At 47.7% G+C, this 17342-nt stretch overlaps 2 non-coding genes across 2 annotated transcripts; both read right to left on the bottom strand.

Annotated features, from left to right (window-relative positions):
* Positions 1 to 2515: 2515 nt before the first annotated feature.
* Positions 2516 to 2587, bottom strand: trnah-gug (transfer RNA histidin (anticodon GUG)). The gene has a single exon. It is a non-coding gene; the product is annotated as a tRNA-His (tRNA).
* A 14278-nt stretch (positions 2588 to 16865) lies between these two features.
* Positions 16866 to 16937, bottom strand: trnah-gug (transfer RNA histidin (anticodon GUG)). Its single transcript has one exon. It is a non-coding gene; the product is annotated as a tRNA-His (tRNA).
* Positions 16938 to 17342: the final 405 nt, after the last annotated feature.

Genomic DNA, 17342 nt, shown 5'->3' with positions numbered 1-17342 from the left:
CTCTAATTCGCCACCTCACTCGCTTTGATCCACAGAGAAAATTCTAGGCCCCATTCGTCCCACTGTTGCTATTGGGGTGAATGTCTCTCTTTGGTAATTCAAATGAATATTGATTCACTTTAGATGTGAACTGACTGTTTGAAATCAGAATGAAAGAATGTGGCGTGTTTAATATTGGAAGCGGAGGAAAGAAATCAAATAAATGTGGAATGAAATGCAAAAAGCACCAAGGTGGGTGGATTTGATCCCACAGAGTGACGAAGTACAAAAAACACTTCATCCGGGGGTGGGTTAATATCTCGACCCTGGGTGGAATCGAACCACCTAATTTTCGGTTAACAGCCGAATGTGCTAACCGATGGCGCCACAGAGACGACAAATGCTGTTCCTGCATGACTAAACAACTCAAATCATGATGGAAACAGTCTCATCTTGTCCTCTTCGTAACAGCAAATTCTTGCTGATGCACCAATCTGGAACAAAAGCACAAAAGGCTGGTTAATCTCAGCAGGTATGACAGCATCTGTGGAGAGAGAACGGAGGCTGTGTTTCAAGCGAGGGTGACTTTGTGTCACATAAGGCGCCTCCAGGTTCTACATTCGAGCCACTGTTGTATTTTCTGCCTCAAGATATTCGCATTGAAACTAAAATGAATCTGTCTTTTCTGATGTGCAGTAAGGACAGTTTTCTTAGTTTCTAAATATCTGTTAATTTCTCGAATCATTCTAAACAAGGGAAAAGTGTCTTGACTGTCGCTGATCAGTCGCCAGCGGCCTTCGTTCTCCCCGGACTCTGTTTATCGAAGTGTTACCCTACATTCACGAAACTGGTGCTTGATTTTCGTGTGTTGCTTCATTTCCGTTTTCTCCACTGCCAACTGGCTCTATTTCCAGAAAATTGGCCCACGCATCCTCATTGCATCATGACCAGATGTCTGGTATACACTCATACCGAGAGCATCTCGAAAGCAAGGACTCCTACATCAGACTCCTATCTATTGACTACAGCTCCGCCTTCAACACCACAATCCCAGCCACGCTCATATCAAAGCTCCAAAACCTAGGACTTGGCTTTCCACCCTGCAACTGGATCCTCGATTTTCTGACCAACAGACCACAATCAGTAAGAATGAACAACAACATCTCCTCCACAGTTGTTCTCAACACCGGTGCCCCTCATGGCTGCGTACCTATCCTCCTACTCTACTCGCTGTACGCAGACGACTGCGTGGCGAAACTGGGTTCCAACTCTATCGACAAGTTTGCTGACGATACGACAATAGTGGGCAGGATGTCGAATAACGACGAGTCAGAATACAGGCGGGAGATAGAGAACCTAGTGGAGTGGTGTAGCGACAACAATCTCTCCCTCAATGCCAGCAACACTAAACAGCTGTTCATTGACTTCAGGAAGCAAAGTACTGTACACACCCCTGTGAGCATCAACGGGGCCGAGGTGGAGATGGTCACCAATTTGAAATTCCTTGAGGTGCACAGCTCCAAAGATCTGTCCTGGTCCACCCACGTCGACGCTACCACCACGAAAGCACAACAGCACCTATACTTGTTCAGGAAACTAAGGAAATTCGGCATGTCCACATTAACCCTTAGCAACTTTTACAGATGCACCATAGAAAGCATCCTATCGGGCTGCATCACAGCCTGGTACGGCAACTGCTCGGTCCAGGACGGCAAGAAACTTCAGAGCGTCGTGAACACCGCCCAGTCCATCACAGGAACCTGCCTCCCAACCATTGACTCCATCTACACCTCCCGCTGCCTGAGGAAAGCGGGCAGCATAATCAAAGATCCACCCCACCCGGCGTACTCACTCTTCCAACTTCTTCCATCGGGCAGGAGATACAGACGTCTGAGAACACGCACGAACAGACTCAAAAGCAGCTTCTTCCCCACTGTCACCAGACTCCTAAATGACCCTCTTATGGACTTACCTCATTAACACTGCACCCTGTATGCTTCATCCAATGCCAGTGCGTATGTAGTTACATTGTATATGTTGCATTGCCCTATTAAATATTTTCTTTTCTTCCCTTTTCTACCAATGGACTTCATGATCTATTGAGCTGCTCGCAGAAAAATACTTTTCAATGTACCTCGGTACACGTGACAATAAGCAAATCCAATCCAATCCAATCCAATTCATTTATATGGGGAGACTATCAAGATCAAGATTATTCTCCGCCTTACAGAAGATTCAGTGGGTATTTGGTTGCGACACATGAACATTTTGGGGCGATGACCGAAGAAGCTGATGCCGCCTATTGAGAGAGACTGTTTTCACTTCCAAAAAGACAATAACCGGAGATGTATGCTTGATGATGATAGTTAAAATATAAAATCGGGAGCTGAGGACATTCTCGCTTTCACAACTGTTTGAATTCTGGAGCATCAAACAGAAGCAGAAGCATGCACTCAGCCGTGAACCCGTTTTAAAGAGTGCTTCACACAGAGAATGTCTCATCCGTTCATTTAAGAAAAACACGTCAACTGGTCACTGCCGTGACTCGGATTTGAACCGAGGTTGCTGCGGCCACAACGCAGAGTACTAACCACTATACGATCACGGCGCCACACGTTACCGCGGTGGCAAGCTATAACTGTCGATGCACTAGGTCGTCAACTGTTTGGAACCTATCATGGCCCACACTGTGTGACTCTCGAGTTACAACTTTCGGAGATACACAGTTTTGATGCCTGAAACTTGGTTCCATAATAATTTTCCTGCAACAAGAATATATACACTTTTACCCAGGCTCTATAAAAATAACTATGCAACCGCTATAATATATAATACATAGCAAATTCGATATTCGTCTCAAACATATGGTATTTGGACGTTCTCCCGGTGTCTGCATCAGTTTTCTGTGTGTTCCTGCTCGAGGTCCCACCCACAGTCCAAAAATGTGAAGGTTCGGTAGATTGGCCATGCTGAAGTGTGCCAGATTGTCCATAGATTAAGTTTCGCAGGATTGGCCATGATCAACATGCCGGGTTCCGGGTATTCTACCGAGAAACTTGGTCACATCGTCCGCTGCCGATTTCTTGAATCCATTTCACCCTGTATCCCTTTCCTCTCATTCCTGAATATTGTCAGTGCTAACAAGCTCTCTCTCTATTTCCCGGGCTGAATTCTCCGACCACGTATCAGTTGCACTTTGGAGCGCCTCTAATTCACCATCTCACTCTCTTTGATCCACAGAGAAAATTCTAGGCCCCATTCGTCCCACTGTTGCTATTGGGGTGAATGTCTCTCTTTGGTAATTCAAATGAATATTGATTCACTTTAGATGTGAACTGACTGTTTGAAATCAGAATGAAAGAATGTGGCGTGTTTAATATTGGAACCGGAGGAAAGAAATCAAATAAATGTGGCATGAAATGTAAAAAGCACCAAGGTGGGTGGATTTGATCCCACAGAGGGACGAAGTCCAAAAAACACTTCATCCGGGGGTTGGATAATATCTCGTCGCTGGGTGGAATCGAACCACCGAAGTTTCGGTTAACAGCCGAATGTGTTAACCGATGGCGCCACAGAGACGACAAATGCTGTTCCTGCATGAATAAACAACTCAAATCATGATGGAAACAGTCTCATCTTGTCCTCTTCGTAACAGCAAATTCTTGCTGATGCACCAATCTGGAACAAAAGCACAAAAGGCTGGTTAATCTCAGCAGGTATGACAGCATCTGTGGAGAGAGAACGGAGGCTGTGTTTCAAGCGAGGGTGACTTTGTGTCACATAACGCGCCTGCAGGATCTACATTCGAGCCATTGTTGTATTTTCTGCCTCAAGATATTCGCAATGAAACTAAAATGAAACTGTCTTTTCTGATGTGCAGTAAGGACAGTTTTCTTAGTTTCTAAATATCTGTTAATTTCTCGAATCATTCTAAACAAGGGAAATGTGTCTTTACTGTCGCTGATCAGTCGCCAGCGGCCTTCGTTCTCCCCGGATTCTGAATTTCGAAGTGTTACCCGACATTCACGAAACTGGTGCTTGATTTTCGTGTGTCGCTTCATTTCCGTTTTCTCCACTGCCAACTGGCTCTATTTCCAGAATATTGGCCCACTCATCCTCATTGCATCATGACCAGATGTCAGGTTTACACTCATCCCAAGAGCATCTCGAAAGCAAGGACTCCTACATCAGACTCCTATCTATTGATGACAACTCCGCCTTCAACACCACAATCCCAGCCACGCTCATATCAAAGCTCCAAAACCTAGGATTTGGCTTTCCACCCTGCAACTGGATCCTCGATTTTCTGACCAACAGACCACAATCAGTAAGAATGAACAACAACATCTCCTCCACAGTTGTTCTCAACACCGGTGCCCCTCATGGCTGCGTACTTATCCTCCTACTCTACTCGCTGTACGCAGATGACTGCGTGGCGAAACTGGGTTCCAACTCTATCTACAGGTTTGCTGACGATACGACAATAGTGGGCAGGATCTCGAATAACGACGAGTCAGAATACAGGCGGGAGATAGAGAACCTAGTGGAGTGGTGTAGCGACAACAATCTCTCCCTCAATGCCAGCAACACTAAACAGCTGGTCATTGACTTCAGGAAGCAAAGTACTGTACACACCCCTGTGAGCATCAACGGGGCCGAGGTGGAGATGGTTACCAATTTGAAATTCCTTGAGGTGCACAGCTCCAAAGTTCTGTCCTGGTCCATCCACGTCGACGCTACCACCACGAAAGCACAACAGCACCTATACTTGTTCAGGAAACTAAGGAAATTCGGCATGTCCACATTAACCCTTAGCAACTTTTACAGATGCACCATAGAAAGCATCCTATCGGGCTGCATCACAGCCTGGTACGGCAACTGCTCGGTCCAGGACGGCAAGAAACTTCAGAGCGTCGTGAACACCGCCCAGTCCATCACAGGAACCTGCCTCCCAACCATTGACTCCATCTACACCTCCCGCTGCCTGAGGAAAGCGGGCAGCATAATCAAAGATCCACCCCACCCGGCGTACTCACTCTTCCAACTTCTTCCATCGGGCAGGAGATACAGACGTCTGAGAACACGCACGAACAGACTCAAAAGCAGCTTCTTCCCCACTGTCACCAGACTCCTAAATGACCCTCTTATGGACTTACCTCATTAACACTGCACCCTGTATGCTTCATCCGATGCCAGTGCGTATGTAGTTACATTGTATATGTTGCATTGCCCTATTAAATATTTTCTTTTCTTCCCTTTTCTACCAATGGACTTCATGATCTATTGAGCTGCTCGCAGAAAAATACTTTTCAATGTACCTCGGTACACGTGACAATAAGCAAATCCAATCCAATTTATTTATATGGGGAGACTATCAAGATCAAGATTATTCTCCGCTTACAGATGATTAAGTGGGTATTTGGTTGCGACACATGAACATTTTGGGGCGATGACCGAAGAAGCTGATGCAGCAAATTGAGAGAGACTGTTTTCACTTCCAAAAAGACTAGAACCGGAGGAGTATGCTTGATGATGGTAGTTAAAATATAAAATCGGGAGCAGAGGACATTCTCGCATTCACAACTGTTTGAATTCTGGAGCATCAAACCGAAGCAGAAGCATGCACTCAGCTGTGAACCCGTTTTAAAGAGCGCTTCACACAGAGAAATACTCATCCGTTCATTTAAGAAAAACACGTCAACAGGTCATTGCCGTGACTCGGATTCGAACCGAGGTTGCTCCGGCCACAATGCAGAGTACTAATTACTATACGATCACGGCGCCACACGTTACCGCTGAGGCAAGCTATAACTGTCGATGCATTAGGTCGTCAACTGTTTGGAACCTATCATGGCCCACACTGTATGACTCTCGAGTTACAACTTTCGTAAACACACAGTTTTGATGCCTGAAACTTGGTTCCATAATAATTTTCCTGCAACAAGGATATATACACTTTAACCTCTATAAAAATAACTATGCAACCGCTATAATATATAATACATAGCAAATTCGATATTCGTCTCAAACATATGGTATTTGGACGTTCTCCCGGTGTCTGCATCAGTTTTCTGTGTGTGCCTTCTCGAGGTCCCTCCCACAGTCCAAAAATGTGAAGGTTCAGTAGATTGGCCATGCTGAAGTGTGCCAGATTGTCCATAGATTAAGTTTCGCAGGATTGGCCTTGATCAACATGCCGGGTTCCGGGTATTCTACCAAGAAACTTGGTCACGTCGTCCGCTGCTGATTTCTTGATTCCATTTCACCCTGTATCCCTTTCCTCTCATTCCTGAATATTGTCAGTGCTAACAAGCTCTCTCTCTATTTCCCCGGCTGAATTCTCCGACCACGTATCAGTTGCACTTTGGAGCGCCTCTAATTCACCATCTCACTCTCTTTGATCCACAGAGAAAATTCTAGGCCCCATTCGTCCCACTGTTGCTATTGGGGTGAATGTCTCTCTTTGGTAATTCAAATGAATATTGATTCACTTTAGATGTGAACTGACTGTTTGAAATCAGAATGAAAGAATGTGGCGTGTTTAATATTGGAACCGGAGGAAAGAAATCAAATAAATGTGGCATGAAATGTAAAAATCACCAAGGTGGGTGGATTTGATCCCACAGAGGGACGAAGTACAAAAAACACTTCATCCGGGGGTGGGATAATATCTCGTCGCTGGGTGGAATCGAACCACCTAATTTTCGGTAACAGCCGAATGTGCTAACCGATGGCGCCACAGAGACGGCAAATGCTGTTCCTGCATGAATAATCAACTCAAACCATGATGGAAACAGTCTCATCTTGTCCTCTTCGTAACAGCAAATTCTTGCTGATGCACCAATCTGGGACAAAAGCACAAAAGGCTGGTTAATCTCAACAGGTATGACAGCATCTGTGGAGAGAGAATGGAGGCTGTGTTTCAACCGAGGGTGACTTTGTGTCACATAACGCGCCGCCAGGTTCTACCTTCGAGCCATTGTTGTATTTTCTGCCTCATGATATTCGCAATGAAACTAAAATGAAACTGTCTTTTCTGATGTGCAGTAAGGACAGTTTTCTTAGTTTCTAAATATCTGTTAATTTCTCGAATCATTCTAAATAAGGGAAATGTTTCTTGACTTTCGCTGATCAGTCGCCAGCGGCCTTCGTTCTCCCCGGATTCTGTTTGTCGAAGTGTTACCCGACATTCACGAAACTGTTGCTTGATTTTCGTGTGTCGCTTCATTTCCGTTTTCTCCACTGCCAACTGGCTCTAATTCCAGAAAATTGGTCCACTCATCCTCATTGCATCATGACCAGGTGTCAGGTATACACTCATCCCTAGAGCATCTCGAAAGCAAGGACTCCTACATCAGACTCCTATCTATTGACTACAGCTCCGCCTTCAACATCACAATCCCAGCCACGCTCATATCAAAACTCCAAAACCTAGGACTTGGCTTTCCACCCTGCAACTGGATCCTCGATTTTCTGACCAACAGACCACAATCAGTAAGAATGAACAACAACATCTCCTCCACAGTTGTTCTCAACACCGGTGCCCCTCAAGGCTGCGTACTTATCCTCCTACTCTACTCGCGTTACGCACATGACTGCGTGGCGAAACTGAGTTCCAACTCTATCTACAAGTTTGCTCACAATACGACCATAGTGGGCAGGATCTCGAATAACGACGATTCAGAATACAGGCGGGAGATAGAGAACCAAGTGGAGTGGTGTAGCGACAACAATCGCTCCCTCAGTGCCAGCAATACTAAACAGCTGGTCGTTGACTTCAGGAAGCAAAGTACTGTACACACCCATGGTGGAGATGGTTACCAATTCGAAATTCCTTGAGGTGCACAGCTCCAAAAATCTGTCCTGGTCCACCCACGTCGACGCTACCACCACGAAAGCACAACAGCACCTATACTTGTTCAGGAAACTAAGGAAATTCGGCATGTCGACATCAGCCATTAGCAACTTTTACAGATGCACCATAGAAAGCATCCAATCGGGCTGCATCACAGCCTGGTACGGAATCTGCTCGGTCCAGGACGGCAAGAAATTCAGAGCGTCGTGAACACCGCCCAGTCCATCACAGGAACCTGCCTCCCAACCATTGACTCCATCTACACCTCCCACTGCCTGAGGAAAGCGGGCAGCATAATCAAGGATCCACCCCATCCGGCGTACTCACTCTTCCAACTTCTTCCATCGGGCAGGAGAGACAGACGTCTGAGAACACGCACGAACAGATTCAAAAGCAGCTTCTTCCCCACTGTCACCAGACTCCTAAATGACCCTCTTATGGACTTACCTCATTAACACTACACCCTGTATGCTTCATCCGATGCCAGTGCGTATGTAGTTACATTGTATATGTTGCGTTGCCCTATTATGTATTTTCTTTTCTTCCCTTTTCTACCAATGGACTTAATGATCTATTGAGCTGCTCGCAGAAAAGTACTTTTCAATGTACCTCGGTACACGTGACAATAAGCAAATCCAATACGATCCAATTCATTTATATGGGGAGACTATCAAGATCAAGATTATTCTCCGCCTTACAGAAGATTCAGTGGGTATTTGGTTGCGACAGATGAACATTTTGGGGCGATGACCGAAGAAGCTGATGCAGCAAATTGAGAGAGACTGTTTTCACTTCCAAAAAGACTAGAACCGGAGGAGTATGCTTGATGATGATAGTTAAAATATAAAATCGGGAGCTGAGGATATTCTCGCATTCACAACTGTTTGAATTCTGGAGCATCAAACAGAAGCAGAAGCATGCACTCAGCTGTGAACCCGTTTTAAAGAGTGCTTCACACATTGAATGACTCATCCGTTCATTTGGGAAAAACACGTCAATTGATCACTGCCGTGACCGGAACTCGAACCGAGGTTGCTGCGGCCACAACGCAGAGTATTAACTCCTAGACGATCACGGCGCTACACGTTACCGCCGAGGCAAGCTATAACTGTCGATGCACTCGGTCGTCAACTGTTTGGAACCTATCATGGCCCACACTGTACGACTCTCGAGTTACAACTTTCGTAGATACACAGTTTTGATGCCTGAAACTTGGTTCCATAATAATTTTCTTGCAACAAGGATATATACACTTTAACCCAGGCTCTAGAAAAATAACTATGCAACCGCTATAATATATAATACATAGCAAATTCGATATTCGTCCCAAACATATGGTATTTGGACGTTCTCCCGGTGTCTGCATGAGTTTTCTGTGTGTGCCTGATCGAGGTCCTTCCCACAGTCCAAAAATGAGAATGTTCGGTAGATTGGCCATGCTGAAGTGTGCCAGATTGTCCATAGATTACGTTTCGCTGGATTGGCCATGATCAACATGCCGGGTTCCGGGTATTCTACCGAGAAACTTGGTCACGTTGTCCGCTGCTGACTTTTTGCCCCGTTTCACCCCGTATTCCTTTTCTCTCATTCCTGATTATTGTCAGTGCTAACAAGCTCTGTCTCTATTTCGCCGGCTGAATTCTCCGCCCACGTATCAGTTGCACTTTGGAGCGCCTCTAATTCACCATCTCACTCTCTTTGATCCACAGAGAAAAATCTAGGCCCCTTTCGTCCCACTGCTGCTATTGGGGTGAATGTCTCTCTCCGGTAATTCAAATGAATAATGATTCACTTTAGATGTGAACTGACTGTTTGAAATCAGAATGACAGAATTTGGCGGGTTTAATATTGGAACAGGAGGAAAGAAATCAAATAAATGTGGTATGAAATGTAAAAAGCACCCAGGTGGGTGGATTTGATCCCACAGAGGGACGAAGTACAAAAAACTCTTCATCCGGGGGTGGGACAACATCTCGTTTCTGCGTGGAATCGAACCACCAACTATTCGGCTAACAGCCGAACGTGTTAACCGACAGCTGCCACAGAAACGGAAAATGCTGTTGCTGCATGAATAAACAACTCAAATCATGATGGAAACAGTCTCATCTTGTCCTCTTCGTAACAGCAAATTCTTGCTGATGCACCAATCTGGAACAAAAGCGCAAAAGGCTGGTCAATCTCAGCAGGTATGACAGCATCTGTGGAGAGAGAACGGAGGCTGTGTTTCAAGCGAGGGTGACTTTGTGTCACATAACGCGCCTCCAGGTTCTACATTCGAGCCATTTTGGTATTTCTTGCCTCAAAATATTTGCAATGAAACTAAAATGAAACTGTCTTGTCTTATGTGCAGTAAGGACAGTTTTCTTAGTTTCTAAATATCTGTTAATTTCTCGAATCATTCTAAACAAGGGAAATGTGTCTTGACTGTCGCTGATCAGTCGCCAGCGGCCTTCTTTCTCCCCGGATTCTGTTTGTCGAAATGTTACCCGACATTCACGAAACTGGTGCTTGATTTTCGTGTGTCGCTTCATTTCCGTTTTCTCCACTGCCAATTGGCTCTATTTCCAGAAAATTGGCCCACTCATCCTCATTGCATCATGACCAGATGTCAGGTATACACTCATCCCTAGAGCATCTCGAAAGCAAGGACTCCAACATCAGACTCCGATCTATTGACTACAGCTCCGCCTTCAACACCACAATCCCAGCCACGCTCATATCAAAGCTCCAAAACCTAGGACTTGGCTTTCCACCCTGCAACTGGATCCTCGATTTGCTGACCAACAGACCACAATCAGTAAGAATGAACAACAACATCTTCTCGGGACTTCTGGTTGCGGCGATGCCCAGCTAAGCCTCACGTTTCGGCGGCTCCAGCTCAAACGGACCTTCGGGCTCTTTTAAGAGCCCCAACGGGGAATTTTTTCAGGACGAAACCCGGTGTGGGGTGAGTTAACATGGAGTCCCCCCCCCCAACGAAAAAGAAGAATATCGGCGGAGGTGGCTACATCGCGAAGAATCCTCGAGGATAGGGACAGGAGGAAAAAAGAAGCAAGATGGCGGCGGAGAAAGCCCAGGTGACATGGGGGCCCGATCAAGACGAATTCTTAAGAAGGTATGTGGAGCTACTTAAGAAGGAGGTGCTGACCCCGATGCTTCAGTCAATTGAGGCGCTTAAGGAGGCACAAAGGACCCAGGAGACGGAGCTCCGCGTGGTGGAGCAGAAGGTGACGGATAATGAAGACGAGATCCTGGGCCTGGCGGTCAAAACACAGACGCACGAGGCGCTCCACAAAAAGTGCATTGAAAGGATTGAGGCCCTAGAAAACAGAGCACGAAGGAAGAACCTTCGGATCCTGGGTCTCCCCGAGGGAGTGGAAGGAGCGGACTGCGGGGCTTACGTGAGCACGATGCTAAGCTCGCTGATGGGAGCTGAGGCCCCTTCGGGCCCCTTGGATGTGGATGGGGCTCATCGGGTCCCTGCGAGGAGACCAAAGGCGGGAGAACCACCTAGGGCGACAATCGTGCGATTTCATCGCTTCAATGATAGAGAAGTGGTTCTGAGATTGGCCAAAAAGGTACGGAGTAGTAGATGGGAGAATGCGGTGGTACGGGTGTACCAGGATTGGACTGCGGAGGTGGCGAGAAGGAGGGTGATTTTTAATCGAGCCAAGGAGGTGCTGCACAAGAAGAAGGTGAAGTTCGGGATGCTGCAGCCGGCGCGACTATGGGTCACGTACCAGGAGAGACATCACTACTTCGAAACGGCGGAAGAAGCATGGACCTTTATTAAAGACGAGAAACTGGATTGGAACTGAGGGACTGATCTTAGAGGGGAAATGACACTGTCGATGTATCTCGGGATGTAAATTGGGAAAGGGGGGACACTAAGAAATGTGGGCGCCGGTGTGGGGAAAGAAGAGACCTAGGCAGGGGATGAGGAATGGGAGTGGGGCGGTAGAGGGAGCTGCGTCACAAGGGGCGGGACAACTACAGAGAATATGGGGCCTACTGTCCTTGTTCCCGCGCCAGAAAGGTGATGGCGGGAAGATAGGCACAAGGTAGATGGGATTTCCCCACACAGGGGGGGTCAAAGAGTGAGCGGGAGAAGCCAGGGTCAGTTGAAGTCAGCTGACTTTCGGAAGTAATATGGGGGGAGCAATCACGCTAGATGAGGATCTAGCGGGGGGGTGGGGGGAAGGATAACTGGGTTGCTGCTGCAGAAATCAAAGAGGAACTGGTTAAAGAAAGGGTGATCGGGGCTGGAATGCGCCACCTGGGGAATGGGTGGGAGCGCGGAATCGGGACGTGGGACTGGCATAGAGAGGGTGATGGCTAGTCGACACGGGAAGGGGGCAGATATGTGATGGTGAGTGGCAGACTGGAGGGAACGGAGGTCGTGTTGGTTAACGTATATGCCCCGAATTGGGATGATGCGGGATTCATGAAGCGGATGCTGGGATGTATCCCGGACCTGGAGGTAGGAAACTTGATAATGGGGGGAGACTTCAGCACCGTGCTGGACCCAGGGTTAGATAGATCTAGATCTAAGACCGGAAGAAGGCCGGCAGCGGCCAAGGTGCTTAAGGGGTTTATGGACCAAATGGGGGGGAGTGGATCCATGGCGATTTGTTAGACCGAAGGCCAGAGAGTTCTCCTTCTTCTCCCATGTTCACAAGGTGTACTCCCGGATAGATTTTTTTGTTTTGTGAAGGTCGTTGATCTCGAGGGTGGAATAAATTGAGTATTCAGCCATAGCTATCTCAGATCATGCCCCACATTGGGTGGACCTAGAACTAGGAGAGGAGAGGGAGCAGCGTGCACTCTGGCGATTAGATGTGGGATTGTTGGCGGATGAGGGAGGGTGCGGGGATGTATCGAGAGATACCTGGAGGCCAATGACGACGGGGAGGTCCGAGTGGGAGTGGTATGGGAAGCACTAAAGGCGGTGGTCAGAGGAGAGCTGATCTCCATCAGGGCCCACAAAGGGAAAACAGAGGCCAAGGAAAGGGAAAGATTACTGGGGGAGATTTTAAGGGTGGATAAAGAATATGCAGAGGCCCCGGAGGAGGGACTATACAGGGAGCGACGACGACTCCAGACGGAGTTCGACCTGCTGACCACTAGGAGGGCGGAGGTGCAGTGGAGGAAGGCACAGGGGATGAGATATGAATATGGGGAAAAGGCTAGTCGCCTGTTGGCCCATCAGCTGCGAAAGAGGACAGCGGCGAGGGAGATAGGGGGAATTAGAGACGAAAAGGGAGCTACGGTGCGGAGAGCAGGGAAGATAAACGAGGTGTTTAAGACTTTTTACGAAAGACTTTATAGGTCCCAACCGCCGGAGGGAAAAGAAGAGCCGTGGCAGCTTTTGGACAAATTAAGGTTCCATGGGTGGAGGAGCAGGAGGTGGAAGGCCTGGGGGCACCAATTGGGGTGGTCGAGGTTACCAAGGGGATGGGGAACATGCAGGCAGGGAAGGCCCCGGGACCAGATGAGTTCCCGGTGGAATTTTATAGAAAATATGTGGACATGCTGGCCCCGCTGTTGGTGGGGACTTTTAACGAGGCCAGGGAAGGGGGAACTCTACCCCCGACAATGTCGGAGGCGATGATATCGCTAATTTTGAAGCGGGATAACGATCCGCTGCAGTGCGGGTCCTATAGGCCTATTTCACTACTAAATGTGGACGCCAAATTGCTAGCAAAGGTGCTGGCAGCGAGGATAGAGGACTGTGTCCCGGGGGTGGTGCACGAAGACCAGACAGGATTCGTAAAGGGGAGACAACTAAATGTCAACGTGCGATGGCTATTAGGGGTGATAATGATGCCCCCAGCAGAGGGGGAGGCAGAGATAGTGGCGACAATGGATGCAGAAAAGGCATTTGATAGGGTGGAGTGGGAGTATCTATAGGAGGTGCTGAGGAGTTTCGGGTTCGGGGACAGGTTTGTTAGCTGGGTCAAACTCCTCTATGGGGCCCCAACGGCAAGTCTGGTCATGGGTCGGCAAAGATCGGAGTATTTCCGACTATACAGGGGAACAAGACAGGGATGCCCGCTATCTCCATTACTGTTCGTGTTGGCAATTGAACCACTGGCCATGGCGCTGAGAGACTCCAGAAAATGGAGAGGGGTGATTAGAGGGGGAGAAGAACACCGAGTGTCATTCTACGTGGATGACCTACTGCTGTATGTGACGGACCCAGTGGGGGGGATGACAGAGGTCATGCAGACATTGAGGGAGTTAGAAGATTTCTCGGGATATAGGCTTAACATGGGAAAGAGTGAACTTTTTGTGATACACCCTGGGGACCAGAGTAGAGGGATAGATGGCCTGCCTTTAAGGAGAGTGGAAAGAAACTTTCGATACCTGGGGATTCAGATAGCCAGGAGCTGGGGAACATTGCACAGACTTAATCTGACACGACTGGTGGAACAAATGGAAGAGGACTGCAAGAGGTGGGACATGCAGCCACTGTCACTGGCGGGCAGAGTGCAGGCAATTAAGATGATGGTCCTCCCGAGGTTCCTATTTGTATTCCAATGTCTCCCTATACTGATCACTAAGGCCTTCTTTAAAAGAAAAGACAGGAGCATCGCGAGCTTCGTGTGGGCAGGGAAAGTTCCGAGGGTAAGGAGGGGGTTCTTACAACGTAGTAGAGTCAGAGGGGGACTGGCGCTGCCGAATTTGGGCGACTACTACTGGGCCGCCAATGTGGCGATGATCCGTAAATGGATGATAGAAGGAGAGGGAGTGGCGTGGAAAAGATTAGAGAGGAAGTCCTGTAAAGGGACGAGTCTAGAGGCGCTGGTGACGGCGCCACTACCGTTCTCACCAAAATAATTTACCACAAACACAGTGGTGGCGGCAACATTAAATATTTGAGGACAATGGAGGCGACAGAGAGGTGTGCTGGGAGCCTTGGCGGGGTCCCCAATTAGGAACAACCATAGGTTTGCCCCAGGGAGAATGGATGGAGGATTCAAGAGCTGGCACCAGTTGGGAATTAGGAGGGTGGGAGATTTATTTATAGACGGGACGTTTGCGAGCTTGGGTGCGTTGGTGGAAAAGTATAAGTTGCCCCGGGGAAACTTCTTTAGGTATATGCAGGTGAGGGCGTTCACAAGACAACAGGTGAGGGAATTTCCATTGCTCCCGACACAGGGGATCCAGGATAGAATGCTCTCGGGGGTGTGGGTCGGGGAGGGCAAGGTGTCAGAGATATACCGAGAGATGAGAGAAGAGGGGGAGGAGCCGGTGGGCGAACTGAAAGGAAAATGGGAAGAAGAGCTCGGGGAGGAGATAGAGGAGGGTCTGTGGGCTGATGCCCTAAGCAGGGTAAATTCCTCTTCCTCGTGTGCCAGGCTTAGCCTGATTCAATTTAAGGTGCTGCATAGAGCACACATAACGGGAGCAAGGTTGAGCAGGTTCTTCGGAGTGGAGGACAAGTGTGGGAGGTGCGGCGGAAGCCCGGCAAACAACACGCATATGTTTTGGTTGTGTCCGGCACTGGAGGGGTATTGGAGGGGAGTGACGGGAGTGATCTTGAAGGTGGTGAAGGTCCGGGTCAAACCAGCCTGGGGGTTAGCTTTATTTGGAGTTGCAGATGAGCTGGGAGTGCAGGAGGCGAAAGAGGCCGATGTCGTGGCCTTTGCGTCCCTAGTAGCCCGGCGTAGGATTTTACTCATGTGGAAGGAAGCGAGACTGGAGGCCTGAATAAACGATATGGCGGGGTTCATAAAACTGGAGCAGATTAAGTTTGCGCTGAGAGGATGGGCTCAAGGGTTCACCAGACGGTGGCAACCGTTCCTCGACTACCTAGCGGAATGTTAGAGGGAAGATAGATGACCAGCAGCAGCAACCCAGGGGGGAGGGGGGGAAGGGAGGGGGGGGGAAGTTTCATTTTATGTTATTTGGTTAGTTTACCATGTTAGTTAGTTACTCCTTATTAGATTGTAGTTATCATGTTACTTGTACTGTTAACTTTTCTTTTTGTTTGATGTGTAAGGGGAAAAAATTGTGAATGAAAAATTTCAATAAAATATATATTTTTTAAAAACATCTTCTCCACAGTTGTTCTCAAAACCAGTGCCCCGCAAGGAAATTCGGCATGTCCACATTAACCCTTAGCATCTTTTACAGATGCACCATAGAAAGCAACCGATCAGGCTGCATCACAGATGGTACGGCAACTGCTAGGTCCAGGACGGCAAGAAAGTTCAGAGCGTCGTGAACACCGCCCAGTCTATCACAGGAACCTGCCTGCCAACCACTGACTCCATCATCACCTCCCGCTGCCTGAGGAAAGCGGGCAGCATAATCAAAGATCCATCCCACTCGGCGTACTCACTCTTCCAACTTCTTCCATCCGGCAGGAGATACAGACGTATGTGAACACGCACGAACAGACTCAAAAGCAGCTTCTTTCCCACTGTCACACGACTCTTAAATGACTCTCTTATGGACTTACCTCATTAACACTACACCCTGTATGCCTCATCCGATGCCAGTGCGTATGTAGTTACATTGTATATGTTGCATTGCCCTATTATGTATTTTCTTTTCTTCCCTTTCCTTCCAATGGACTTAATGATCTATTGAGCTGCTCGCTGAAAAATACTTTTAACTGTGCCTCGGTACACGTGACAATAAGCAAATCCAATCCAATTCATTCCAATTCATTTATATGGGGAGACTGTCAAGATCAAGATTATTCTCCGCCTTACAGAAGATTCAGTGGGTATTTGGTTGCGACACATGAACATTTTGGGGCAATGACCGAAGAAGCTGATGCAGCAAATTGAGAGAGACTGTTTTCACTTCCAAAAAGACTAGAACCGGAGGAGTATGCTTGATGATGACAGTTAAAATATAAAATCGGGAGCTGAGGAGATTCTCGCATTCACAACTGTTTGAATCCAGGAGCATCAAACAGAAGCAGAAACATGCACTCAGCTGTGAACCCGCTTTAAAGAGTGCTTCACACTGAGAATTACTCATCCGTTCATTTGGGAAAAACACGTCAACTGATCACTGCCGTGACTCGGATTCGAACCGAGGTTGCTGCGGCCACAACGCAGAGCACTAACCACTATACGATCACGGCGCCACACGTTACCGCTGAGAAAAGATATAACTGTCGATGCACTAGGTCGTCAACTGTTTGGAACCTATCATGGCCCACACTGTATGACTCTCGAGTTACAACTTTCGTAGATGCACAGTTTTGATGCCTGAAACTTGGTTCCATAATACTTTTCCTGCAACAAGGATATATACACTTTAACCCAGGCTCTATAAAAATAACTATGCAAACGCTATAATATATAATACATAGCAAATTCGATATTCGTCCCAAACATATGGTATTTGGACGTTCTCCCGGTGTCTGCATCAGTTTTCTGTGTGTGCCTACTCGAGGTCCCTCCCACAGTCCAAAAATGTGAAGGTTCGGTAGATTGGCCATGCTGAAGTGTGCCAGATTGTCCATAGATTACGTTTCGCTGGATTG

The sequence above is a fragment of the Scyliorhinus torazame genome, chromosome 14 (assembly GCF_047496885.1).
Source record: "Scyliorhinus torazame isolate Kashiwa2021f chromosome 14, sScyTor2.1, whole genome shotgun sequence".
Lineage (NCBI taxonomy): Eukaryota > Metazoa > Chordata > Chondrichthyes > Carcharhiniformes > Scyliorhinidae > Scyliorhinus > Scyliorhinus torazame.
Note: the sequence above shows the minus strand (reverse complement) of the source record. Positions and strands in the feature narration are given on the sequence as shown.